At 43.5% G+C, this 26,703-nt stretch overlaps 16 pseudogenes; all 16 read right to left on the bottom strand.

Annotated features, from left to right (window-relative positions):
- Nucleotides 1–127: 127 nt before the first annotated feature.
- LOC130329237 (U2 spliceosomal RNA) lies at nt 128–391 on the bottom strand (annotated as a pseudogene).
- A 1,467-nt stretch (nt 392–1,858) lies between these two features.
- LOC130329236 (U2 spliceosomal RNA) lies at nt 1,859–2,122 on the bottom strand (annotated as a pseudogene).
- A 1,472-nt stretch (nt 2,123–3,594) lies between these two features.
- Nucleotides 3,595–3,858, bottom strand: LOC130329235 (U2 spliceosomal RNA; annotated as a pseudogene).
- Nucleotides 3,859–5,324: 1,466 nt separating this feature from the next.
- Nucleotides 5,325–5,588, bottom strand: LOC130329234 (U2 spliceosomal RNA; annotated as a pseudogene).
- A 1,472-nt stretch (nt 5,589–7,060) lies between these two features.
- LOC130329300 (U2 spliceosomal RNA) lies at nt 7,061–7,325 on the bottom strand (annotated as a pseudogene).
- Nucleotides 7,326–8,813: 1,488 nt separating this feature from the next.
- On the bottom strand, nt 8,814–9,077 carry LOC130329232 (U2 spliceosomal RNA; annotated as a pseudogene).
- Nucleotides 9,078–10,549: 1,472 nt separating this feature from the next.
- On the bottom strand, nt 10,550–10,813 carry LOC130329231 (U2 spliceosomal RNA; annotated as a pseudogene).
- Nucleotides 10,814–12,279: 1,466 nt separating this feature from the next.
- LOC130329230 (U2 spliceosomal RNA) lies at nt 12,280–12,543 on the bottom strand (annotated as a pseudogene).
- Nucleotides 12,544–14,007: 1,464 nt separating this feature from the next.
- LOC130329228 (U2 spliceosomal RNA) lies at nt 14,008–14,271 on the bottom strand (annotated as a pseudogene).
- A 1,472-nt stretch (nt 14,272–15,743) lies between these two features.
- LOC130329227 (U2 spliceosomal RNA) lies at nt 15,744–16,007 on the bottom strand (annotated as a pseudogene).
- Nucleotides 16,008–17,476: 1,469 nt separating this feature from the next.
- LOC130329314 (U2 spliceosomal RNA) lies at nt 17,477–17,741 on the bottom strand (annotated as a pseudogene).
- A 1,472-nt stretch (nt 17,742–19,213) lies between these two features.
- LOC130329226 (U2 spliceosomal RNA) lies at nt 19,214–19,477 on the bottom strand (annotated as a pseudogene).
- Nucleotides 19,478–20,958: 1,481 nt separating this feature from the next.
- On the bottom strand, nt 20,959–21,222 carry LOC130329225 (U2 spliceosomal RNA; annotated as a pseudogene).
- Nucleotides 21,223–22,694: 1,472 nt separating this feature from the next.
- LOC130329224 (U2 spliceosomal RNA) lies at nt 22,695–22,958 on the bottom strand (annotated as a pseudogene).
- Nucleotides 22,959–24,439: 1,481 nt separating this feature from the next.
- LOC130329160 (U2 spliceosomal RNA) lies at nt 24,440–24,702 on the bottom strand (annotated as a pseudogene).
- Nucleotides 24,703–26,174: 1,472 nt separating this feature from the next.
- LOC130329264 (U2 spliceosomal RNA) lies at nt 26,175–26,438 on the bottom strand (annotated as a pseudogene).
- Nucleotides 26,439–26,703: the final 265 nt, after the last annotated feature.

The raw sequence follows: 26,703 nt of genomic DNA, 5'->3' as shown, positions 1-26,703 counted from the left end.
AAACGCTAAATGAATAGACGTTCATAAACCAGTCAGTGCAACTCATCATTTTGGTCTCCAATTCTCAAACTCAAATTCTCACCCACGGAGGATTAAATGAGAATCTTTCTTGTTTAACACTGGAATGGGGTGGTGCACTGTTCACTACCCGAATATACTGCCACATCGGGTCAATGCATAGGGCGACAGAAGCAAGCTTCCAAATCAGCTCCCTTTCTCAAAAATCCATTTAATTTATGGTCCCCAGATAGGGAACGTATGTATCAGTATGTGCTCACAAGTCACCCAAGTGCAAGTATTCACACAAAAAAAAACGTGCCTCAGGATGCGATCTGTCGCAAGATCCTTTCTTTTTTTACACTTGATCTAAGCCAAAAGGCCTAGAGGGGATAACCGGGAAAGGGGTGGACCCAACCATGTCCCCTTCATGAGCACTCACATTACTCATAGGAATGGAAGGAAGGCTGGCAGCCAACCAGCCTCCCATACACTCTCTGGGTGGGTGGCAGTCAGCCACCCATACATACATACAGCACAGGCTAAACCCACATCATCACTTAAAAAAAGGACAGGCGACCATTGCACTCTGATGGAGCATTTAGCAATGCAATCCATAGCCTGGCTTTTGCCTGAACCCCCATCACTCCTCCTCTTGCATATAAGACAATATTTCAGATCTGCATATGAAAACAACACGCCTACCTTTGTTGCACATAGCTGCCTGCCTGTCTCTAGTTACCCCACTGGCTGTAGCTGCGTCCCTTCCGACATGGAATAACACCAACTGTAACGATAAACTGAAAATTAACAGTATAAACCTGCATCATTTTGGACTCTGGTATTTGCTGAATCCGGGTGACCTGACAATCGATGGTGGTGCCGCTGGTGATTCTGGCCTTCTTGGAATCTGTTGGGCCTATGTGTTAGCTCACACATCACTTGGGTATCCATGGTAACTACCACAACATGGTCATCTGCAGTTTACATCTAGCCCGTGGCATTGAATGGCATTTTAAAAGTGCTAAGGGTCCTGGTGCAATAATCCTCCCATGAGGATCAGCCTCAACGGCTTTGTAGATTGCACTCATGTCAGCAACTCCATATACATTTTTTTTTCTTCATGCTTCTTTCTTCATCCTTTTTTCTTTCTGTCATTCAGACTTTCATTCATTCGATCTCTCTCACTCACTTGCTTTAACTCATTTGTTCTCACTCACTCACTCACTCACTCAATCACTCACTCACTCATTCACTCTCACTCTCTCTCACTCACTCGCTCACTAAGTCAGTCTCTCTCTCTCTCTCTCTCTTTTTCTTTTTATATATATTTTTTTCCGTCTTCTTCTTCTTCTTCTTCTTCTTCTTCAGACCCTGTCATAGCACTAATGCCTTTCCAATACCACCAGCAGATGGAGACACTCCATTGCAACATTGGTTGTGAGCAGCAGTTTCTAAAAACAAATGCCTCATGGCGGATTTCCCATCCATCAATGGATGGTAAATTTTGTTTTTATCATTCACTGACCACAGATACCAATGCATGGTCAAGCAACAGCAATGACACACCCTTGTGTATAGGCATGAGACCCTCACGTCATTTAACAGGATTCAGCACCACCCACAAGACAGCTACCTGTCATGTCATGTCAAACCTGCACAGGTGTGCTAGATTATTATTATTTAGTTTTATTTTATTTTTTTACACCAATCAGTGTGCAAACATGGTCATTAAAACGCTAAATGAATAGACGTTCATAAACCAGTCAGTGCAACTCATCATTTTGGTCTCCAATTCTCAAACTCAAATTCTCACCCACGGAGGATTAAATGAGAATCTTTCTTGTTTAACACTGGAATGGGGTGGTGCACTGTTCACTACCCGAATATACTGCCACATCGGGTCAATGCATAGGGCGACAGAAGCAAGCTTCCAAATCAGCTCCCTTTCTCAAAAATCCATTTAATTTATGGTCCCCAGATAGGGAACGTATGTATCAGTATGTGCTCACAAGTCACCCAAGTGCAAGTATTCACACAAAAAAAAACGTGCCTCAGGATGCGATCTGTCGCAAGATCCTTTCTTTTTTTACACTTGATCTAAGCCAAAAGGCCTAGAGGGGATAACCGGGAAAGGGGTGGACCCAACCATGTCCCCTTCATGAGCACTCACATTACTCATAGGAATGGAAGGAAGGCTGGCAGCCAACCAGCCTCCCATACACTCTCTGGGTGGGTGGCAGTCAGCCACCCATACATACATACAGCACAGGCTAAACCCACATCATCACTTAAAAAAAGGACAGGCGACCATTGCACTCTGATGGAGCATTTAGCAATGCAATCCATAGCCTGGCTTTTGCCTGAACCCCCATCACTCCTCCTCTTGCATATAAGACAATATTTCAGATCTGCATATGAAAACAACACGCCTACCTTTGTTGCACATAGCTGCCTGCCTGTCTCTAGTTACCCCACTGGCTGTAGCTGCGTCCCTTCCGACATGGAATAACACCAACTGTAACGATAAACTGAAAATTAACAGTATAAACCTGCATCATTTTGGACTCTGGTATTTGCTGAATCCGGGTGACCTGACAATCGATGGTGGTGCCGCTGGTGATTCTGGCCTTCTTGGAATCTGTTGGGCCTATGTGTTAGCTCACACATCACTTGGGTATCCATGGTAACTACCACAACATGGTCATCTGCAGTTTACATCTAGCCCGTGGCATTGAATGGCATTTTAAAAGTGCTAAGGGTCCTGGTGCAATAATCCTCCCATGAGGATCAGCCTCAACGGCTTTGTAGATTGCACTCATGTCAGCAACTCCATATACATTTTTTTTTCTTCATGCTTCTTTCTTCATCCTTTTTTCTTTCTGTCATTCAGACTTTCATTCATTCGATCTCTCTCACTCACTTGCTTTAACTCATTTGTTCTCACTCACTCACTCACTCACTCAATCACTCACTCACTCATTCACTCTCACTCACTCTCACTCTCTCACTCACTCGCTCACTAAGTCAGTCTCTCTCTCTCTCTCTCTCTTTTTCTTTTTATATATATTTTTTTCCGTCTTCTTCTTCTTCTTCTTCTTCTTCAGATCCTGTCATAGCACTAATGCCTTTCCAATACCACCAGCAGATGGAGACACTCCATTGCAACATTGGTTGTGAGCAGCAGTTTCTAAAAACAAATGCCTCATGGCGGATTTCCCATCCATCAATGGATGGTAAATTTTGTTTTTATCATTCACTGACCACAGATACCAATGCATGGTCAAGCAACAGCAATGACACACCCTTGTGTATAGGCATGAGACCCTCACGTCATTTAACAGGATTCAGCACCACCCACAAGACAGCTACCTGTCATGTCATGTCAAACCTGCACAGGTGTGCTAGATTATTATTATTTAGTTTTATTTTATTTTTTTACACCAATCAGTGTGCAAACATGGTCATTAAAACGCTAAATGAATAGACGTTCATAAACCAGTCAGTGCAACTCATCATTTTGGTCTCCAATTCTCAAACTCAAATTCTCACCCACGGAGGATTAAATGAGAATCTTTCTTGTTTAACACTGGAATGGGGTGGTGCACTGTTCACTACCCGAATATACTGCCACATCGGGTCAATGCATAGGGCGACAGAAGCAAGCTTCCAAATCAGCTCCCTTTCTCAAAAATCCATTTAATTTATGGTCCCCAGATAGGGAACGTATGTATCAGTATGTGCTCACAAGTCACCCAAGTGCAAGTATTCACACAAAAAAAAACGTGCCTCAGGATGCGATCTGTCGCAAGATCCTTTCTTTTTTTACACTTGATCTAAGCCAAAAGGCCTAGAGGGGATAACCGGGAAAGGGGTGGACCCAACCATGTCCCCTTCATGAGCACTCACATTACTCATAGGAATGGAAGGAAGGCTGGCAGCCAACCAGCCTCCCATACACTCTCTGGGTGGGTGGCAGTCAGCCACCCATACATACATACAGCACAGGCTAAACCCACATCATCACTTAAAAAAAGGACAGGCGACCATTGCACTCTGATGGAGCATTTAGCAATGCAATCCATAGCCTGGCTTTTGCCTGAACCCCCATCACTCCTCCTCTTGCATATAAGACAATATTTCAGATCTGCATATGAAAACAACACGCCTACCTTTGTTGCACATAGCTGCCTGCCTGTCTCTAGTTACCCCACTGGCTGTAGCTGCGTCCCTTCCGACATGGAATAACACCAACTGTAACGATAAACTGAAAATTAACAGTATAAACCTGCATCATTTTGGACTCTGGTATTTGCTGAATCCGGGTGACCTGACAATCGATGGTGGTGCCGCTGGTGATTCTGGCCTTCTTGGAATCTGTTGGGCCTATGTGTTAGCTCACACATCACTTGGGTATCCATGGTAACTACCACAACATGGTCATCTGCAGTTTACATCTAGCCCGTGGCATTGAATGGCATTTTAAAAGTGCTAAGGGTCCTGGTGCAATAATCCTCCCATGAGGATCAGCCTCAACGGCTTTGTAGATTGCACTCATGTCAGCAACTCCATATACATTTTTTTTTCTTCATGCTTCTTTCTTCATCCTTTTTTCTTTCTGTCATTCAGACTTTCATTCATTCGATCTCTCTCACTCACTTGCTTTAACTCATTTGTTCTCACTCACTCACTCACTCACTCAATCACTCACTCACTCATTCACTCTCACTCACTCTCACTCTCTCACTCACTCGCTCACTAAGTCAGTCTCTCTCTCTCTCTCTCTCTTTTTCTTTTTATATATATTTTTTTCCGTCTTCTTCTTCTTCTTCTTCAGACCCTGTCATAGCACTAATGCCTTTCCAATACCACCAGCAGATGGAGACACTCCATTGCAACATTGGTTGTGAGCAGCAGTTTCTAAAAACAAATGCCTCATGGCGGATTTCCCATCCATCAATGGATGGTAAATTTTGTTTTTATCATTCACTGACCACAGATACCAATGCATGGTCAAGCAACAGCAATGACACACCCTTGTGTATAGGCATGAGACCCTCACGTCATTTAACAGGATTCAGCACCACCCACAAGACAGCTACCTGTCATGTCATGTCAAACCTGCACAGGTGTGCTAGATTATTATTATTTAGTTTTATTTTATTTTTTTACACCAATCAGTGTGCAAACATGGTCATTAAAACGCTAAATGAATAGACGTTCATAAACCAGTCAGTGCAACTCATCATTTTGGTCTCCAATTCTCAAACTCAAATTCTCACCCACGGAGGATTAAATGAGAATCTTTCTTGTTTAACACTGGAATGGGGTGGTGCACTGTTCACTACCCGAATATACTGCCACATCGGGTCAATGCATAGGGCGACAGAAGCAAGCTTCCAAATCAGCTCCCTTTCTCAAAAATCCATTTAATTTATGGTCCCCAGATAGGGAACGTATGTATCAGTATGTGCTCACAAGTCACCCAAGTGCAAGTATTCACACAAAAAAAAACGTGCCTCAGGATGCGATCTGTCGCAAGATCCTTTCTTTTTTTACACTTGATCTAAGCCAAAAGGCCTAGAGGGGATAACCGGGAAAGGGGTGGACCCAACCATGTCCCCTTCATGAGCACTCACATTACTCATAGGAATGGAAGGAAGGCTGGCAGCCAACCAGCCTCCCATACACTCTCTGGGTGGGTGGCAGTCAGCCACCCATACATACATACAGCACAGGCTAAACCCACATCATCACTTAAAAAAAGGACAGGCGACCATTGCACTCTGATGGAGCATTTAGCAATGCAATCCATAGCCTGGCTTTTGCCTGAACCCCCATCACTCCTCCTCTTGCATATAAGACAATATTTCAGATCTGCATATGAAAACAACACGCCTACCTTTGTTGCACATAGCTGCCTGCCTGTCTCTAGTTACCCCACTGGCTGTAGCTGCGTCCCTTCCGACATGGAATAACACCAACTGTAACGATAAACTGAAAATTAACAGTATAAACCTGCATCATTTTGGACTCTGGTATTTGCTGAATCCGGGTGACCTGACAATCGATGGTGGTGCCGCTGGTGATTCTGGCCTTCTTGGAATCTGTTGGGCCTATGTGTTAGCTCACACATCACTTGGGTATCCATGGTAACTACCACAACATGGTCATCTGCAGTTTACATCTAGCCCGTGGCATTGAATGGCATTTTAAAAGTGCTAAGGGTCCTGGTGCAATAATCCTCCCATGAGGATCAGCCTCAACGGCTTTGTAGATTGCACTCATGTCAGCAACTCCATATACATTTTTTTTTCTTCATGCTTCTTTCTTCATCCTTTTTTCTTTCTGTCATTCAGACTTTCATTCATTCGATCTCTCTCACTCACTTGCTTTAACTCATTTGTTCTCACTCACTCACTCACTCACTCAATCACTCACTCACTCATTCACTCTCACTCACTCTCACTCTCTCACTCACTCGCTCACTAAGTCAGTCTCTCTCTCTCTCTCTCTCTTTTTCTTTTTATATATATTTTTTTCCGTCTTCTTCTTCTTCTTCTTCTTCTTCAGACCCTGTCATAGCACTAATGCCTTTCCAATACCACCAGCAGATGGAGACACTCCATTGCAACATTGGTTGTGAGCAGCAGTTTCTAAAAACAAATGCCTCATGGCGGATTTCCCATCCATCAATGGATGGTAAATTTTGTTTTTATCATTCACTGACCACAGATACCAATGCATGGTCAAGCAACAGCAATGACACACCCTTGTGTATAGGCATGAGACCCTCACGTCATTTAACAGGATTCAGCACCACCCACAAGACAGCTACCTGTCATGTCATGTCAAACCTGCACAGGTGTGCTAGATTATTATTATTTAGTTTTATTTTATTTTTTTACACCAATCAGTGTGCAAACATGGTCATTAAAACGCTAAATGAATAGACGTTCATAAACCAGTCAGTGCAACTCATCATTTTGGTCTCCAATTCTCAAACTCAAATTCTCACCCACGGAGGATTAAATGAGAATCTTTCTTGTTTAACACTGGAATGGGGTGGTGCACTGTTCACTACCCGAATATACTGCCACATCGGGTCAATGCATAGGGCGACAGAAGCAAGCTTCCAAATCAGCTCCCTTTCTCAAAAATCCATTTAATTTATGGTCCCCAGATAGGGAACGTATGTATCAGTATGTGCTCACAAGTCACCCAAGTGCAAGTATTCACACAAAAAAAAAATGTGCCTCAGGATGCGATCTGTCGCAAGATCCTTTCTTTTTTTACACTTGATCTAAGCCAAAAGGCCTAGAGGGGATAACCGGGAAAGGGGTGGACCCAACCATGTCCCCTTCATGAGCACTCACATTACTCATAGGAATGGAAGGAAGGCTGGCAGCCAACCAGCCTCCCATACACTCTCTGGGTGGGTGGCAGTCAGCCACCCATACATACATACAGCACAGGCTAAACCCACATCATCACTTAAAAAAAGGACAGGCGACCATTGCACTCTGATGGAGCATTTAGCAATGCAATCCATAGCCTGGCTTTTGCCTGAACCCCCATCACTCCTCCTCTTGCATATAAGACAATATTTCAGATCTGCATATGAAAACAACACGCCTACCTTTGTTGCACATAGCTGCCTGCCTGTCTCTAGTTACCCCACTGGCTGTAGCTGCGTCCCTTCCGACATGGAATAACACCAACTGTAACGATAAACTGAAAATTAACAGTATAAACCTGCATCATTTTGGACTCTGGTATTTGCTGAATCCGGGTGACCTGACAATCGATGGTGGTGCCGCTGGTGATTCTGGCCTTCTTGGAATCTGTTGGGCCTATGTGTTAGCTCACACATCACTTGGGTATCCATGGTAACTACCACAACATGGTCATCTGCAGTTTACATCTAGCCCGTGGCATTGAATGGCATTTTAAAAGTGCTAAGGGTCCTGGTGCAATAATCCTCCCATGAGGATCAGCCTCAACGGCTTTGTAGATTGCACTCATGTCAGCAACTCCATATACATTTTTTTTTCTTCATGCTTCTTTCTTCATCCTTTTTTCTTTCTGTCATTCAGACTTTCATTCATTCGATCTCTCTCACTCACTTGCTTTAACTCATTTGTTCTCACTCACTCACTCACTCACTCAATCACTCACTCACTCACTCACTCACTCACTCATTCACTCTCACTCACTCTCACTCTCTCACTCACTCGCTCACTAAGTCAGTCTCTCTCTCTCTCTCTCTCTTTTTCTTTTTATATATATTTTTTTCCGTCTTCTTCTTCTTCTTCTTCTTCTTCAGACCCTGTCATAGCACTAATGCCTTTCCAATACCACCAGCAGATGGAGACACTCCATTGCAACATTGGTTGTGAGCAGCAGTTTCTAAAAACAAATGCCTCATGGCGGATTTCCCATCCATCAATGGATGGTAAATTTTGTTTTTATCATTCACTGACCACAGATACCAATGCATGGTCAAGCAACAGCAATGACACACCCTTGTGTATAGGCATGAGACCCTCACGTCATTTAACAGGATTCAGCACCACCCACAAGACAGCTACCTGTCATGTCATGTCAAACCTGCACAGGTGTGCTAGATTATTATTATTTAGTTTTATTTTATTTTTTTACACCAATCAGTGTGCAAACATGGTCATTAAAACGCTAAATGAATAGACGTTCATAAACCAGTCAGTGCAACTCATCATTTTGGTCTCCAATTCTCAAACTCAAATTCTCACCCACGGAGGATTAAATGAGAATCTTTCTTGTTTAACACTGGAATGGGGTGGTGCACTGTTCACTACCCGAATATACTGCCACATCGGGTCAATGCATAGGGCGACAGAAGCAAGCTTCCAAATCAGCTCCCTTTCTCAAAAATCCATTTAATTTATGGTCCCCAGATAGGGAACGTATGTATCAGTATGTGCTCACAAGTCACCCAAGTGCAAGTATTCACACAAAAAAAAACGTGCCTCAGGATGCGATCTGTCGCAAGATCCTTTCTTTTTTTACACTTGATCTAAGCCAAAAGGCCTAGAGGGGATAACCGGGAAAGGGGTGGACCCAACCATGTCCCCTTCATGAGCACTCACATTACTCATAGGAATGGAAGGAAGGCTGGCAGCCAACCAGCCTCCCATACACTCTCTGGGTGGGTGGCAGTCAGCCACCCATACATACATACAGCACAGGCTAAACCCACATCATCACTTAAAAAAAGGACAGGCGACCATTGCACTCTGATGGAGCATTTAGCAATGCAATCCATAGCCTGGCTTTTGCCTGAACCCCCATCACTCCTCCTCTTGCATATAAGACAATATTTCAGATCTGCATATGAAAACAACACGCCTACCTTTGTTGCACATAGCTGCCTGCCTGTCTCTAGTTACCCCACTGGCTGTAGCTGCGTCCCTTCCGACATGGAATAACACCAACTGTAACGATAAACTGAAAATTAACAGTATAAACCTGCATCATTTTGGACTCTGGTATTTGCTGAATCCGGGTGACCTGACAATCGATGGTGGTGCCGCTGGTGATTCTGGCCTTCTTGGAATCTGTTGGGCCTATGTGTTAGCTCACACATCACTTGGGTATCCATGGTAACTACCACAACATGGTCATCTGCAGTTTACATCTAGCCCGTGGCATTGAATGGCATTTTAAAAGTGCTAAGGGTCCTGGTGCAATAATCCTCCCATGAGGATCAGCCTCAACGGCTTTGTAGATTGCACTCATGTCAGCAACTCCATATACATTTTTTTTTCTTCATGCTTCTTTCTTCATCCTTTTTTCTTTCTGTCATTCAGACTTTCATTCATTCGATCTCTCTCACTCACTTGCTTTAACTCATTTGTTCTCACTCACTCACTCACTCACTCAATCACTCACTCACTCATTCACTCTCACTCACTCTCACTCTCTCACTCACTCGCTCACTAAGTCAGTCTCTCTCTCTCTCTCTCTCTTTTTCTTTTTATATATATTTTTTTCCGTCTTCTTCTTCTTCTTCTTCTTCTTCAGACCCTGTCATAGCACTAATGCCTTTCCAATACCACCAGCAGATGGAGACACTCCATTGCAACATTGGTTGTGAGCAGCAGTTTCTAAAAACAAATGCCTCATGGCGGATTTCCCATCCATCAATGGATGGTAAATTTTGTTTTTATCATTCACTGACCACAGATACCAATGCATGGTCAAGCAACAGCAATGACACACCCTTGTGTATAGGCATGAGACCCTCACGTCATTTAACAGGATTCAGCACCACCCACAAGACAGCTACCTGTCATGTCATGTCAAACCTGCACAGGTGTGCTAGATTATTATTATTTAGTTTTATTTTATTTTTTTACACCAATCAGTGTGCAAACATGGTCATTAAAACGCTAAATGAATAGACGTTCATAAACCAGTCAGTGCAACTCATCATTTTGGTCTCCAATTCTCAAACTCAAATTCTCACCCACGGAGGATTAAATGAGAATCTTTCTTGTTTAACACTGGAATGGGGTGGTGCACTGTTCACTACCCGAATATACTGCCACATCGGGTCAATGCATAGGGCGACAGAAGCAAGCTTCCAAATCAGCTCCCTTTCTCAAAAATCCATTTAATTTATGGTCCCCAGATAGGGAACGTATGTATCAGTATGTGCTCACAAGTCACCCAAGTGCAAGTATTCACACAAAAAAAAACGTGCCTCAGGATGCGATCTGTCGCAAGATCCTTTCTTTTTTTACACTTGATCTAAGCCAAAAGGCCTAGAGGGGATAACCGGGAAAGGGGTGGACCCAACCATGTCCCCTTCATGAGCACTCACATTACTCATAGGAATGGAAGGAAGGCTGGCAGCCAACCAGCCTCCCATACACTCTCTGGGTGGGTGGCAGTCAGCCACCCATACATACATACAGCACAGGCTAAACCCACATCATCACTTAAAAAAAGGACAGGCGACCATTGCACTCTGATGGAGCATTTAGCAATGCAATCCATAGCCTGGCTTTTGCCTGAACCCCCATCACTCCTCCTCTTGCATATAAGACAATATTTCAGATCTGCATATGAAAACAACACGCCTACCTTTGTTGCACATAGCTGCCTGCCTGTCTCTAGTTACCCCACTGGCTGTAGCTGCGTCCCTTCCGACATGGAATAACACCAACTGTAACGATAAACTGAAAATTAACAGTATAAACCTGCATCATTTTGGACTCTGGTATTTGCTGAATCCGGGTGACCTGACAATCGATGGTGGTGCCGCTGGTGATTCTGGCCTTCTTGGAATCTGTTGGGCCTATGTGTTAGCTCACACATCACTTGGGTATCCATGGTAACTACCACAACATGGTCATCTGCAGTTTACATCTAGCCCGTGGCATTGAATGGCATTTTAAAAGTGCTAAGGGTCCTGGTGCAATAATCCTCCCATGAGGATCAGCCTCAACGGCTTTGTAGATTGCACTCATGTCAGCAACTCCATATACATTTTTTTTTCTTCATGCTTCTTTCTTCATCCTTTTTTCTTTCTGTCATTCAGACTTTCATTCATTCGATCTCTCTCACTCACTTGCTTTAACTCATTTGTTCTCACTCACTCACTCACTCACTCAATCACTCACTCACTCATTCACTCTCACTCACTCTCACTCTCTCACTCACTCGCTCACTAAGTCAGTCTCTCTCTCTCTCTTTTTCTTTTTATATATATTTTTTTCCGTCTTCTTCTTCTTCTTCTTCTTCTTCAGACCCTGTCATAGCACTAATGCCTTTCCAATACCACCAGCAGATGGAGACACTCCATTGCAACATTGGTTGTGAGCAGCAGTTTCTAAAAACAAATGCCTCATGGCGGATTTCCCATCCATCAATGGATGGTAAATTTTGTTTTTATCATTCACTGACCACAGATACCAATGCATGGTCAAGCAACAGCAATGACACACCCTTGTGTATAGGCATGAGACCCTCACGTCATTTAACAGGATTCAGCACCACCCACAAGACAGCTACCTGTCATGTCATGTCAAACCTGCACAGGTGTGCTAGATTATTATTATTTAGTTTTATTTTATTTTTTTACACCAATCAGTGTGCAAACATGGTCATTAAAACGCTAAATGAATAGACGTTCATAAACCAGTCAGTGCAACTCATCATTTTGGTCTCCAATTCTCAAACTCAAATTCTCACCCACGGAGGATTAAATGAGAATCTTTCTTGTTTAACACTGGAATGGGGTGGTGCACTGTTCACTACCCGAATATACTGCCACATCGGGTCAATGCATAGGGCGACAGAAGCAAGCTTCCAAATCAGCTCCCTTTCTCAAAAATCCATTTAATTTATGGTCCCCAGATAGGGAACGTATGTATCAGTATGTGCTCACAAGTCACCCAAGTGCAAGTATTCACACAAAAAAAAACGTGCCTCAGGATGCGATCTGTCGCAAGATCCTTTCTTTTTTTACACTTGATCTAAGCCAAAAGGCCTAGAGGGGATAACCGGGAAAGGGGTGGACCCAACCATGTCCCCTTCATGAGCACTCACATTACTCATAGGAATGGAAGGAAGGCTGGCAGCCAACCAGCCTCCCATACACTCTCTGGGTGGGTGGCAGTCAGCCACCCATACATACATACAGCACAGGCTAAACCCACATCATCACTTAAAAAAAGGACAGGCGACCATTGCACTCTGATGGAGCATTTAGCAATGCAATCCATAGCCTGGCTTTTGCCTGAACCCCCATCACTCCTCCTCTTGCATATAAGACAATATTTCAGATCTGCATATGAAAACAACACGCCTACCTTTGTTGCACATAGCTGCCTGCCTGTCTCTAGTTACCCCACTGGCTGTAGCTGCGTCCCTTCCGACATGGAATAACACCAACTGTAACGATAAACTGAAAATTAACAGTATAAACCTGCATCATTTTGGACTCTGGTATTTGCTGAATCCGGGTGACCTGACAATCGATGGTGGTGCCGCTGGTGATTCTGGCCTTCTTGGAATCTGTTGGGCCTATGTGTTAGCTCACACATCACTTGGGTATCCATGGTAACTACCACAACATGGTCATCTGCAGTTTACATCTAGCCCGTGGCATTGAATGGCATTTTAAAAGTGCTAAGGGTCCTGGTGCAATAATCCTCCCATGAGGATCAGCCTCAACGGCTTTGTAGATTGCACTCATGTCAGCAACTCCATATACATTTTTTTTTCTTCATGCTTCTTTCTTCATCCTTTTTTCTTTCTGTCATTCAGACTTTCATTCATTCGATCTCTCTCACTCACTTGCTTTAACTCATTTGTTCTCACTCACTCACTCACTCACTCAATCACTCACTCACTCATTCACTCTCACTCTCTCTCACTCACTCGCTCACTAAGTCAGTCTCTCTCTCTCTCTCTCTCTTTTTCTTTTTATATATATTTTTTTCCGTCTTCTTCTTCTTCTTCTTCTTCTTCAGACCCTGTCATAGCACTAATGCCTTTCCAATACCACCAGCAGATGGAGACACTCCATTGCAACATTGGTTGTGAGCAGCAGTTTCTAAAAACAAATGCCTCATGGCGGATTTCCCATCCATCAATGGATGGTAAATTTTGTTTTTATCATTCACTGACCACAGATACCAATGCATGGTCAAGCAACAGCAATGACACACCCTTGTGTATAGGCATGAGACCCTCACGTCATTTAACAGGATTCAGCACCACCCACAAGACAGCTACCTGTCATGTCATGTCAAACCTGCACAGGTGTGCTAGATTATTATTATTTAGTTTTATTTTATTTTTTTACACCAATCAGTGTGCAAACATGGTCATTAAAACGCTAAATGAATAGACGTTCATAAACCAGTCAGTGCAACTCATCATTTTGGTCTCCAATTCTCAAACTCAAATTCTCACCCACGGAGGATTAAATGAGAATCTTTCTTGTTTAACACTGGAATGGGGTGGTGCACTGTTCACTACCCGAATATACTGCCACATCGGGTCAATGCATAGGGCGACAGAAGCAAGCTTCCAAATCAGCTCCCTTTCTCAAAAATCCATTTAATTTATGGTCCCCAGATAGGGAACGTATGTATCAGTATGTGCTCACAAGTCACCCAAGTGCAAGTATTCACACAAAAAAAAACGTGCCTCAGGATGCGATCTGTCGCAAGATCCTTTCTTTTTTTACACTTGATCTAAGCCAAAAGGCCTAGAGGGGATAACCGGGAAAGGGGTGGACCCAACCATGTCCCCTTCATGAGCACTCACATTACTCATAGGAATGGAAGGAAGGCTGGCAGCCAACCAGCCTCCCATACACTCTCTGGGTGGGTGGCAGTCAGCCACCCATACATACATACAGCACAGGCTAAACCCACATCATCACTTAAAAAAAGGACAGGCGACCATTGCACTCTGATGGAGCATTTAGCAATGCAATCCATAGCCTGGCTTTTGCCTGAACCCCCATCACTCCTCCTCTTGCATATAAGACAATATTTCAGATCTGCATATGAAAACAACACGCCTACCTTTGTTGCACATAGCTGCCTGCCTGTCTCTAGTTACCCCACTGGCTGTAGCTGCGTCCCTTCCGACATGGAATAACACCAACTGTAACGATAAACTGAAAATTAACAGTATAAACCTGCATCATTTTGGACTCTGGTATTTGCTGAATCCGGGTGACCTGACAATCGATGGTGGTGCCGCTGGTGATTCTGGCCTTCTTGGAATCTGTTGGGCCTATGTGTTAGCTCACACATCACTTGGGTATCCATGGTAACTACCACAACATGGTCATCTGCAGTTTACATCTAGCCCGTGGCATTGAATGGCATTTTAAAAGTGCTAAGGGTCCTGGTGCAATAATCCTCCCATGAGGATCAGCCTCAACGGCTTTGTAGATTGCACTCATGTCAGCAACTCCATATACATTTTTTTTTCTTCATGCTTCTTTCTTCATCCTTTTTTCTTTCTGTCATTCAGACTTTCATTCATTCGATCTCTCTCACTCACTTGCTTTAACTCATTTGTTCTCACTCACTCACTCACTCACTCAATCACTCACTCACTCATTCACTCTCACTCACTCTCACTCTCTCACTCACTCGCTCACTAAGTCAGTCTCTCTCTCTCTCTCTCTCTTTTTCTTTTTATATATATTTTTTTCCGTCTTCTTCTTCTTCTTCTTCTTCTTCAGACCCTGTCATAGCACTAATGCCTTTCCAATACCACCAGCAGATGGAGACACTCCATTGCAACATTGGTTGTGAGCAGCAGTTTCTAAAAACAAATGCCTCATGGCGGATTTCCCATCCATCAATGGATGGTAAATTTTGTTTTTATCATTCACTGACCACAGATACCAATGCATGGTCAAGCAACAGCAATGACACACCCTTGTGTATAGGCATGAGACCCTCACGTCATTTAACAGGATTCAGCACCACCCACAAGACAGCTACCTGTCATGTCATGTCAAACCTGCACAGGTGTGCTAGATTATTATTATTTAGTTTTATTTTATTTTTTTACACCAATCAGTGTGCAAACATGGTCATTAAAACGCTAAATGAATAGACGTTCATAAACCAGTCAGTGCAACTCATCATTTTGGTCTCCAATTCTCAAACTCAAATTCTCACCCACGGAGGATTAAATGAGAATCTTTCTTGTTTAACACTGGAATGGGGTGGTGCACTGTTCACTACCCGAATATACTGCCACATCGGGTCAATGCATAGGGCGACAGAAGCAAGCTTCCAAATCAGCTCCCTTTCTCAAAAATCCATTTAATTTATGGTCCCCAGATAGGGAACGTATGTATCAGTATGTGCTCACAAGTCACCCAAGTGCAAGTATTCACACAAAAAAAAACGTGCCTCAGGATGCGATCTGTCGCAAGATCCTTTCTTTTTTTACACTTGATCTAAGCCAAAAGGCCTAGAGGGGATAACCGGGAAAGGGGTGGACCCAACCATGTCCCCTTCATGAGCACTCACATTACTCATAGGAATGGAAGGAAGGCTGGCAGCCAACCAGCCTCCCATACACTCTCTGGGTGGGTGGCAGTCAGCCACCCATACATACATACAGCACAGGCTAAACCCACATCATCACTTAAAAAAAGGACAGGCGACCATTGCACTCTGATGGAGCATTTAGCAATGCAATCCATAGCCTGGCTTTTGCCTGAACCCCCATCACTCCTCCTCTTGCATATAAGACAATATTTCAGATCTGCATATGAAAACAACACGCCTACCTTTGTTGCACATAGCTGCCTGCCTGTCTCTAGTTACCCCACTGGCTGTAGCTGCGTCCCTTCCGACATGGAATAACACCAACTGTAACGATAAACTGAAAATTAACAGTATAAACCTGCATCATTTTGGACTCTGGTATTTGCTGAATCCGGGTGACCTGACAATCGATGGTGGTGCCGCTGGTGATTCTGGCCTTCTTGGAATCTGTTGGGCCTATGTGTTAGCTCACACATCACTTGGGTATCCATGGTAACTACCACAACATGGTCATCTGCAGTTTACATCTAGCCCGTGGCATTGAATGGCATTTTAAAAGTGCTAAGGGTCCTGGTGCAATAATCCTCCCATGAGGATCAGCCTCAACGGCTTTGTAGATTGCACTCATGTCAGCAACTCCATATACATTTTTTTTTCTTCATGCTTCTTTCTTCATCCTTTTTTCTTTCTGTCATTCAGACTTTCATTCATTCGATCTCTCTCACTCACTTGCTTTAACTCATTTGTTCTCACTCACTCACTCACTCACTCAATCACTCACTCACTCATTCACTCTCACTCACTCTCACTCTCTCACTCACTCGCTCACTAAGTCAGTCTCTCTCTCTCTCTCTCTCTTTTTCTTTTTATATATATTTTTTTCCGTCTTCTTCTTCTTCTTCTTCTTCAGACCCTGTCATAGCACTAATGCCTTTCCAATACCACCAGCAGATGGAGACACTCCATTGCAACATTGGTTGTGAGCAGCAGTTTCTAAAAACAAATGCCTCATGGCGGATTTCCCATCCATCAATGGATGGTAAATTTTGTTTTTATCATTCACTGACCACAGATACCAATGCATGGTCAAGCAACAGCAATGACACACCCTTGTGTATAGGCATGAGACCCTCACGTCATTTAACAGGATTCAGCACCACCCACAAGACAGCTACCTGTCATGTCATGTCAAACCTGCACAGGTGTGCTAGATTATTATTATTTAGTTTTATTTTATTTTTTTACACCAATCAGTGTGCAAACATGGTCATTAAAACGCTAAATGAATAGACGTTCATAAACCAGTCAGTGCAACTCATCATTTTGGTCTCCAATTCTCAAACTCAAATTCTCACCCACGGAGGATTAAATGAGAATCTTTCTTGTTTAACACTGGAATGGGGTGGTGCACTGTTCACTACCCAAATATACTGCCACATCGGGTCAATGCATAGGGCGACAGAAGCAAGCTTCCAAATCAGCTCCCTTTCTCAAAAATCCATTTAATTTATGGTCCCCAGATAGGGAACGTATGTATCAGTATGTGCTCACAAGTCACCCAAGTGCAAGTATTCACACAAAAAAAAAACGTGCCTCAGGATGCGATCTGTCGCAAGATCCTTTCTTTTTTTACACTTGATCTAAGCCAAAAGGCCTAGAGGGGATAACCGGGAAAGGGGTGGACCCAACCATGTCCCCTTCATGAGCACTCACATTACTCATAGGAATGGAAGGAAGGCTGGCAGCCAACCAGCCTCCCATACACTCTCTGGGTGGGTGGCAGTCAGCCACCCATACATACATACAGCACAGGCTAAACCCACATCATCACTTAAAAAAAGGACAGGCGACCATTGCACTCTGATGGAGCATTTAGCAATGCAATCCATAGCCTGGCTTTTGCCTGAACCCCCATCACTCCTCCTCTTGCATATAAGACAATATTTCAGATCTGCATATGAAAACAACACGCCTACCTTTGTTGCACATAGCTGCCTGCCTGTCTCTAGTTACCCCACTGGCTGTAGCTGCGTCCCTTCCGACATGGAATAACACCAACTGTAACGATAAACTGAAAATTAACAGTATAAACCTGCATCATTTTGGACTCTGGTATTTGCTGAATCCGGGTGACCTGACAATCGATGGTGGTGCCGCTGGTGATTCTGGCCTTCTTGGAATCTGTTGGGCCTATGTGTTAGCTCACACATCACTTGGGTATCCATGGTAACTACCACAACATGGTCATCTGCAGTTTACATCTAGCCCGTGGCATTGAATGGCATTTTAAAAGTGCTAAGGGTCCTGGTGCAATAATCCTCCCATGAGGATCAGCCTCAACGGCTTTGTAGATTGCACTCATGTCAGCAACTCCATATACATTTTTTTTTCTTCATGCTTCTTTCTTCATCCTTTTTTCTTTCTGTCATTCAGACTTTCATTCATTCGATCTCTCTCACTCACTTGCTTTAACTCATTTGTTCTCACTCACTCACTCACTCACTCAATCACTCACTCACTCATTCACTCTCACTCACTCTCACTCTCTCACTCACTCGCTCACTAAGTCAGTCTCTCTCTCTCTCTCTCTCTTTTTCTTTTTATATATATTTTTTTCCGTCTTCTTCTTCTTCTTCTTCTTCTTCAGACCCTGTCATAGCACTAATGCCTTTCCAATACCACCAGCAGATGGAGACACTCCATTGCAACATTGGTTGTGAGCAGCAGTTTCTAAAAACAAATGCCTCATGGCGGATTTCCCATCCATCAATGGATGGTAAATTTTGTTTTTATCATTCACTGACCACAGATACCAATGCATGGTCAAGCAACAGCAATGACACACCCTTGTGTATAGGCATGAGACCCTCACGTCATTTAACAGGATTCAGCACCACCCACAAGACAGCTACCTGTCATGTCATGTCAAACCTGCACAGGTGTGCTAGATTATTATTATTTAGTTTTATTTTATTTTTTTACACCAATCAGTGTGCAAACATGGTCATTAAAACGCTAAATGAATAGACGTTCATAAACCAGTCAGTGCAACTCATCATTTTGGTCTCCAATTCTCAAACTCAAATTCTCACCCACGGAGGATTAAATGAGAATCTTTCTTGTTTAACACTGGAATGGGGTGGTGCACTGTTCACTACCCGAATATACTGCCACATCGGGTCAATGCATAGGGCGACAGAAGCAAGCTTCCAAATCAGCTCCCTTTCTCAAAAATCCATTTAATTTATGGTCCCCAGATAGGGAACGTATGTATCAGTATGTGCTCACAAGTCACCCAAGTGCAAGTATTCACACAAAAAAAAACGTGCCTCAGGATGCGATCTGTCGCAAGATCCTTTCTTTTTTTACACTTGATCTAAGCCAAAAGGCCTAGAGGGGATAACCGGGAAAGGGGTGGACCCAACCATGTCCCCTTCATGAGCACTCACATTACTCATAGGAATGGAAGGAAGGCTGGCAGCCAACCAGCCTCCCATACACTCTCTGGGTGGGTGGCAGTCAGCCACCCATACATACATACAGCACAGGCTAAACCCACATCATCACTTAAAAAAAGGACAGGCGACCATTGCACTCTGATGGAGCATTTAGCAATGCAATCCATAGCCTGGCTTTTGCCTGAACCCCCATCACTCCTCCTCTTGCATATAAGACAATATTTCAGATCTGCATATGAAAACAACACGCCTACCTTTGTTGCACATAGCTGCCTGCCTGTCTCTAGTTACCCCACTGGCTGTAGCTGCGTCCCTTCCGACATGGAATAACACCAACTGTAACGATAAACTGAAAATTAACAGTATAAACCTGCATCATTTTGGACTCTGGTATTTGCTGAATCCGGGTGACCTGAAAATCGATGGTGGTGCCGCTGGTGATTCTGGCCTTCTTGGAATCTGTTGGGCCTATGTGTTAGCTCACACATCACTTGGGTATCCATGGTAACTACCACAACATGGTCATCTGCAGTTTACATCTAGCCCGTGGCATTGAATGGCATTTTAAAAGTGCTAAGGGTCCTGGTGCAATAATCCTCCCATGAGGATCAGCCTCAACGGCTTTGTAGATTGCACTCATGTCAGCAACTCCATATACATTTTTTTTTCTTCATGCTTCTTTCTTCATCCTTTTTTCTTTCTGTCATTCAGACTTTCATTCATTCGATCTCTCTCACTCACTTGCTTTAACTCATTTGTTCTCACTCACTCACTCACTCACTCAATCACTCACTCACTCATTCACTCTCACTCACTCTCACTCTCTCACTCACTCGCTCACTAAGTCAGTCTCTCTCTCTCTCTCTCTCTTTTTCTTTTTATATATATTTTTTTCCGTCTTCTTCTTCTTCTTCTTCTTCTTCTTCTTCTTCAGACCCTGTCATAGCACTAATGCCTTTCCAATACCACCAGCAGATGGAGACACTCCATTGCAACATTGGTTGTGAGCAGCAGTTTCTAAAAACAAATGCCTCATGGCGGATTTCCCATCCATCAATGGATGGTAAATTTTGTTTTTATCATTCACTGACCACAGATACCAATGCATGGTCAAGCAACAGCAATGACACACCCTTGTGTATAGGCATGAGACCCTCACGTCATTTAACAGGATTCAGCACCACCCACAAGACAGCTACCTGTCATGTCATGTCAAACCTGCACAGGTGTGCTAGATTATTATTATTTAGTTTTATTTTATTTTTTTACACCAATCAGTGTGCAAACATGGTCATTAAAACGCTAAATGAATAGACGTTCATAAACCAGTCAGTGCAACTCATCATTTTGGTCTCCAATTCTCAAACTCAAATTCTCACCCACGGAGGATTAAATGAGAATCTTTCTTGTTTAACACTGGAATGGGGTGGTGCACTGTTCACTACCCGAATATACTGCCACATCGGGTCAATGCATAGGGCGACAGAAGCAAGCTTCCAAATCAGCTCCCTTTCTCAAAAATCCATTTAATTTATGGTCCCCAGATAGGGAACGTATGTATCAGTATGTGCTCACAAGTCACCCAAGTGCAAGTATTCACACAAAAAAAAACGTGCCTCAGGATGCGATCTGTCGCAAGATCCTTTCTTTTTTTACACTTGATCTAAGCCAAAAGGCCTAGAGGGGATAACCGGGAAAGGGGTGGACCCAACCATGTCCCCTTCATGAGCACTCACATTACTCATAGGAATGGAAGGAAGGCTGGCAGCCAACCAGCCTCCCATACACTCTCTGGGTGGGTGGCAGTCAGCCACCCATACATACATACAGCACAGGCTAAACCCACATCATAACTTAAAAAAAGGACAGGCGACCATTGCACTCTGATGGAGCATTTAGCAATGCAATCCATAGCCTGGCTTTTGCCTGAACCCCCATCACTCCTCCTCTTGCATATAAGACAATATTTCAGATCTGCATATGAAAACAACACGCCTACCTTTGTTGCACATAGCTGCCTGCCTGTCTCTAGTTACCCCACTGGCTGTAGCTGCGTCCCTTCCGACATGGAATAACACCAACTGTAACGATAAACTGAAAATTAACAGTATAAACCTGCATCATTTTGGACTCTGGTATTTGCTGAATCCGGGTGACCTGACAATCGATGGTGGTGCCGCTGGTGATTCTGGCCTTCTTGGAATCTGTTGGGCCTATGTGTTAGCTCACACATCACTTGGGTATCCATGGTAACTACCACAACATGGTCATCTGCAGTTTACATCTAGCCCGTGGCATTGAATGGCATTTTAAAAGTGCTAAGGGTCCTGGTGCAATAATCCTCCCATGAGGATCAGCCTCAACGGCTTTGTAGATTGCACTCATGTCAGCAACTCCATATACATTTTTTTTTCTTCATGCTTCTTTCTTCATCCTTTTTTCTTTCTGTCATTCAGACTTTCATTCATTCGATCTCTCTCACTCACTTGCTTTAACTCATTTGTTCTCACTCACTCACTCACTCACTCAATCACTCACTCACTCATTCACTCTCACTCACTCTCACTCTCTCACTCACTCGCTCACTAAGTCAGTCTCTCTCTCTCTCTCTCTCTTTTTCTTTTTATATATATTTTTTTCCGTCTTCTTCTTCTTCTTCTTCTTCTTCAGACCCTGTCATAGCACTAATGCCTTTCCAATACCACCAGCAGATGGAGACACTCCATTGCAACATTGGTTGTGAGCAGCAGTTTCTAAAAACAAATGCCTCATGGCGGATTTCCCATCCATCAATGGATGGTAAATTTTGTTTTTATCATTCACTGACCACAGATACCAATGCATGGTCAAGCAACAGCAATGACACACCCTTGTGTATAGGCATGAGACCCTCACGTCATTTAACAGGATTCAGCACCACCCACAAGACAGCTACCTGTCATGTCATGTCAAACCTGCACAGGTGTGCTAGATTATTATTATTTAGTTTTATTTTATTTTTTTACACCAATCAGTGTGCAAACATGGTCATTAAAACGCTAAATGAATAGACGTTCATAAACCAGTCAGTGCAACTCATCATTTTGGTCTCCAATTCTCAAACTCAAATTCTCACCCACGGAGGATTAAATGAGAATCTTTCTTGTTTAACACTGGAATGGGGTGGTGCACTGTTCACTACCCGAATATACTGCCACATCGGGTCAATGCATAGGGCGACAGAAGCAAGCTTCCAAATCAGCTCCCTTTCTCAAAAATCCATTTAATTTATGGTCCCCAGATAGGGAACGTATGTATCAGTATGTGCTCACAAGTCACCCAAGTGCAAGTATTCACACAAAAAAAAACGTGCCTCAGGATGCGATCTGTCGCAAGATCCTTTCTTTTTTTACACTTGATCTAAGCCAAAAGGCCTAGAGGGGATAACCGGGAAAGGGGTGGACCCAACCATGTCCCCTTCATGAGCACTCACATTACTCATAGGAATGGAAGGAAGGCTGGCAGCCAACCAGCCTCCCATACACTCTCTGGGTGGGTGGCAGTCAGCCACCCATACATACATACAGCACAGGCTAAACCCACATCATCACTTAAAAAAAGGACAGGCGACCATTGCACTCTGATGGAGCATTTAGCAATGCAATCCATAGCCTGGCTTTTGCCTGAACCCCCATCACTCCTCCTCTTGCATATAAGACAATATTTCAGATCTGCATATGAAAACAACACGCCTACCTTTGTTGCACATAGCTGCCTGCCTGTCTCTAGTTACCCCACTGGCTGTAGCTGCGTCCCTTCCGACATGGAATAACACCAACTGTAACGATAAACTGAAAATTAACAGTATAAACCTGCATCATTTTGGACTCTGGTATTTGCTGAATCCGGGTGACCTGACAATCGATGGTGGTGCCGCTGGTGATTCTGGCCTTCTTGGAATCTGTTGGGCCTATGTGTTAGCTCACACATCACTTGGGTATCCATGGTAACTACCACAACATGGTCATCTGCAGTTTACATCTAGCCCGTGGCATTGAATGGCATTTTAAAAGTGCTAAGGGTCCTGGTGCAATAATCCTCCCATGAGGATCAGCCTCAACGGCTTTGTAGATTGCACTCATGTCAGCAACTCCATATACATTTTTTTTTCTTCATGCTTCTTTCTTCATCCTTTTTTCTTTCTGTCATTCAGACTTTCATTCATTCGATCTCTCTCACTCACTTGCTTTAACTCATTTGTTCTCACTCACTCACTCACTCACTCAATCACTCACTCACTCATTCACTCTCACTCACTCTCACTCTCTCACTCACTCGCTCACTAAGTCAGTCTCTCTCTCTCTCTCTCTCTTTTTCTTTTTATATATATTTTTTTCCGTCTTCTTCTTCTTCTTCTTCTTCTTCTTCTTCTTCAGACCCTGTCATAGCACTAATGCCTTTCCAATACCACCAGCAGATGGAGACACTCCATTGCAACATTGGTTGTGAGCAGCAGTTTCTAAAAACAAATGCCTCATGGCGGATTTCCCATCCATCAATGGATGGTAAATTTTGTTTTTATCATTCACTGACCACAGATACCAATGCATGGTCAAGCAACAGCAATGACACACCCTTGTGTATAGGCATGAGACCCTCACGTCATTTAACAGGATTCAGCACCACCCACAAGACAGCTACCTGTCATGTCATGTCAAACCTGCACAGGTGTGCTAGATTATTATTATTTAGTTTTATTTTATTTTTTTACACCAATCAGTGTGCAAACATGGTCATTAAAACGCTAAATGAATAGACGTTCATAAACCAGTCAGTGCAACTCATCATTTTGGTCTCCAATTCTCAAACTCAAATTCTCACCCACGGAGGATTAAATGAGAATCTTTCTTGTTTAACACTGGAATGGGGTGGTGCACTGTTCACTACCCGAATATACTGCCACATCGGGTCAATGCATAGGGCGACAGAAGCAAGCTTCCAAATCAGCTCCCTTTCTCAAAAATCCATTTAATTTATGGTCCCCAGATAGGGAACGTATGTATCAGTATGTGCTCACAAGTCACCCAAGTGCAAGTATTCACACAAAAAAAACGTGCCTCAGGATGCGATCTGTCGCAAGATCCTTTCTTTTTTTACACTTGATCTAAGCCAAAAGGCCTAGAGGGGATAACCGGGAAAGGGGTGGACCCAACCATGTCCCCTTCATGAGCACTCACATTACTCATAGGAATGGAAGGAAGGCTGGCAGCCAACCAGCCTCCCATACACTCTCTGGGTGGGTGGCAGTCAGCCACCCATACATACATACAGCACAGGCTAAACCCACATCATAACTTAAAAAAAGGACAGGCGACCATTGCACTCTGATGGAGCATTTAGCAATGCAATCCATAGCCTGGCTTTTGCCTGAACCCCCATCACTCCTCCTCTTGCATATAAGACAATATTTCAGATCTGCATATGAAAACAACACGCCTACCTTTGTTGCACATAGCTGCCTGCCTGTCTCTAGTTACCCCACTGGCTGTAGCTGCGTCCCTTCCGACATGGAATAACACCAACTGTAACGATAAACTGAAAATTAACAGTATAAACCTGCATCATTTTGGACTCTGGTATTTGCTGAATCCGGGTGACCTGACAATCGATGGTGGTGCCGCTGGTGATTCTGGCCTTCTTGGAATCTGTTGGGCCTATGTGTTAGCTCACACATCACTTGGGTATCCATGGTAACTACCACAACATGGTCATCTGCAGTTTACATCTAGCCCGTGGCATTGAATGGCATTTTAAAAGTGCTAAGGGTCCTGGTGCAATAATCCTCCCATGAGGATCAGCCTCAACGGCTTTGTAGATTGCACTCATGTCAGCAACTCCATATACATTTTTTTTTCTTCATGCTTCTTTCTTCATCCTTTTTTCTTTCTGTCATTCAGACTTTCATTCATTCGATCTCTCTCACTCACTTGCTTTAACTCATTTGTTCTCACTCACTCACTCACTCACTCAATCACTCACTCACTCATTCACTCTCACTCACTCTCACTCTCTCACTCACTCGCTCACTAAGTCAGTCTCTCTCTCTCTCTCTCTCTTTTTCTTTTTATATATATTTTTTTCCGTCTTCTTCTTCTTCTTCTTCTTCTTCAGACCCTGTCATAGCACTAATGCCTTTCCAATACCACCAGCAGATGGAGACACTCCATTGCAACATTGGTTGTGAGCAGCAGTTTCTAAAAACAAATGCCTCATGGCGGATTTCCCATCCATCAATGGATGGTAAATTTTGTTTTTATCATTCACTGACCACAGATACCAATGCATGGTCAAGCAACAGCAATGACACACCCTTGTGTATAGGCATGAGACCCTCACGTCATTTAACAGGATTCAGCACCACCCACAAGACAGCTACCTGTCATGTCATGTCAAACCTGCACAGGTGTGCTAGATTATTATTATTTAGTTTTATTTTATTTTTTTACACCAATCAGTGTGCAAACATGGTCATTAAAACGCTAAATGAATAGACGTTCATAAACCAGTCAGTGCAACTCATCATTTTGGTCTCCAATTCTCAAACTCAAATTCTCACCCACGGAGGATTAAATGAGAATCTTTCTTGTTTAACACTGGAATGAGGTGGTGCACTGTTCACTACCCGAATATACTGCCACATCGGGTCAATGCATAGGGCGACAGAAGCAAGCTTCCAAATCAGCTCCCTTTCTCAAAAATCCATTTAATTTATGGTCCCCAGATAGGGAACGTATGTATCAGTATGTGCTCACAAGTCACCCAAGTGCAAGTATTCACACAAAAAAAAACGTGCCTCAGGATGCGATCTGTCGCAAGATCCTTTCTTTTTTTACACTTGATCTAAGCCAAAAGGCCTAGAGGGGATAACCGGGAAAGGGGTGGACCCAACCATGTCCCCTTCATGAGCACTCACATTACTCATAGGAATGGAAGGAAGGCTGGCAGCCAACCAGCCTCCCATACACTCTCTGGGTGGGTGGCAGTCAGCCACCCATACATACATACAGCACAGGCTAAACCCACATCATCACTTAAAAAAAGGACAGGCGACCATTGCACTCTGATGGAGCATTTAGCAATGCAATCCATAGCCTGGCTTTTGCCTGAACCCCCATCACTCCTCCTCTTGC

Source organism: Hyla sarda, unplaced genomic scaffold (genome assembly GCF_029499605.1).
Source record: "Hyla sarda isolate aHylSar1 unplaced genomic scaffold, aHylSar1.hap1 scaffold_316, whole genome shotgun sequence".
Classification (NCBI taxonomy): Eukaryota; Metazoa; Chordata; class Amphibia; order Anura; family Hylidae; genus Hyla; species Hyla sarda.
This window is presented reverse-complemented; position numbering and strand designations above follow the sequence as displayed.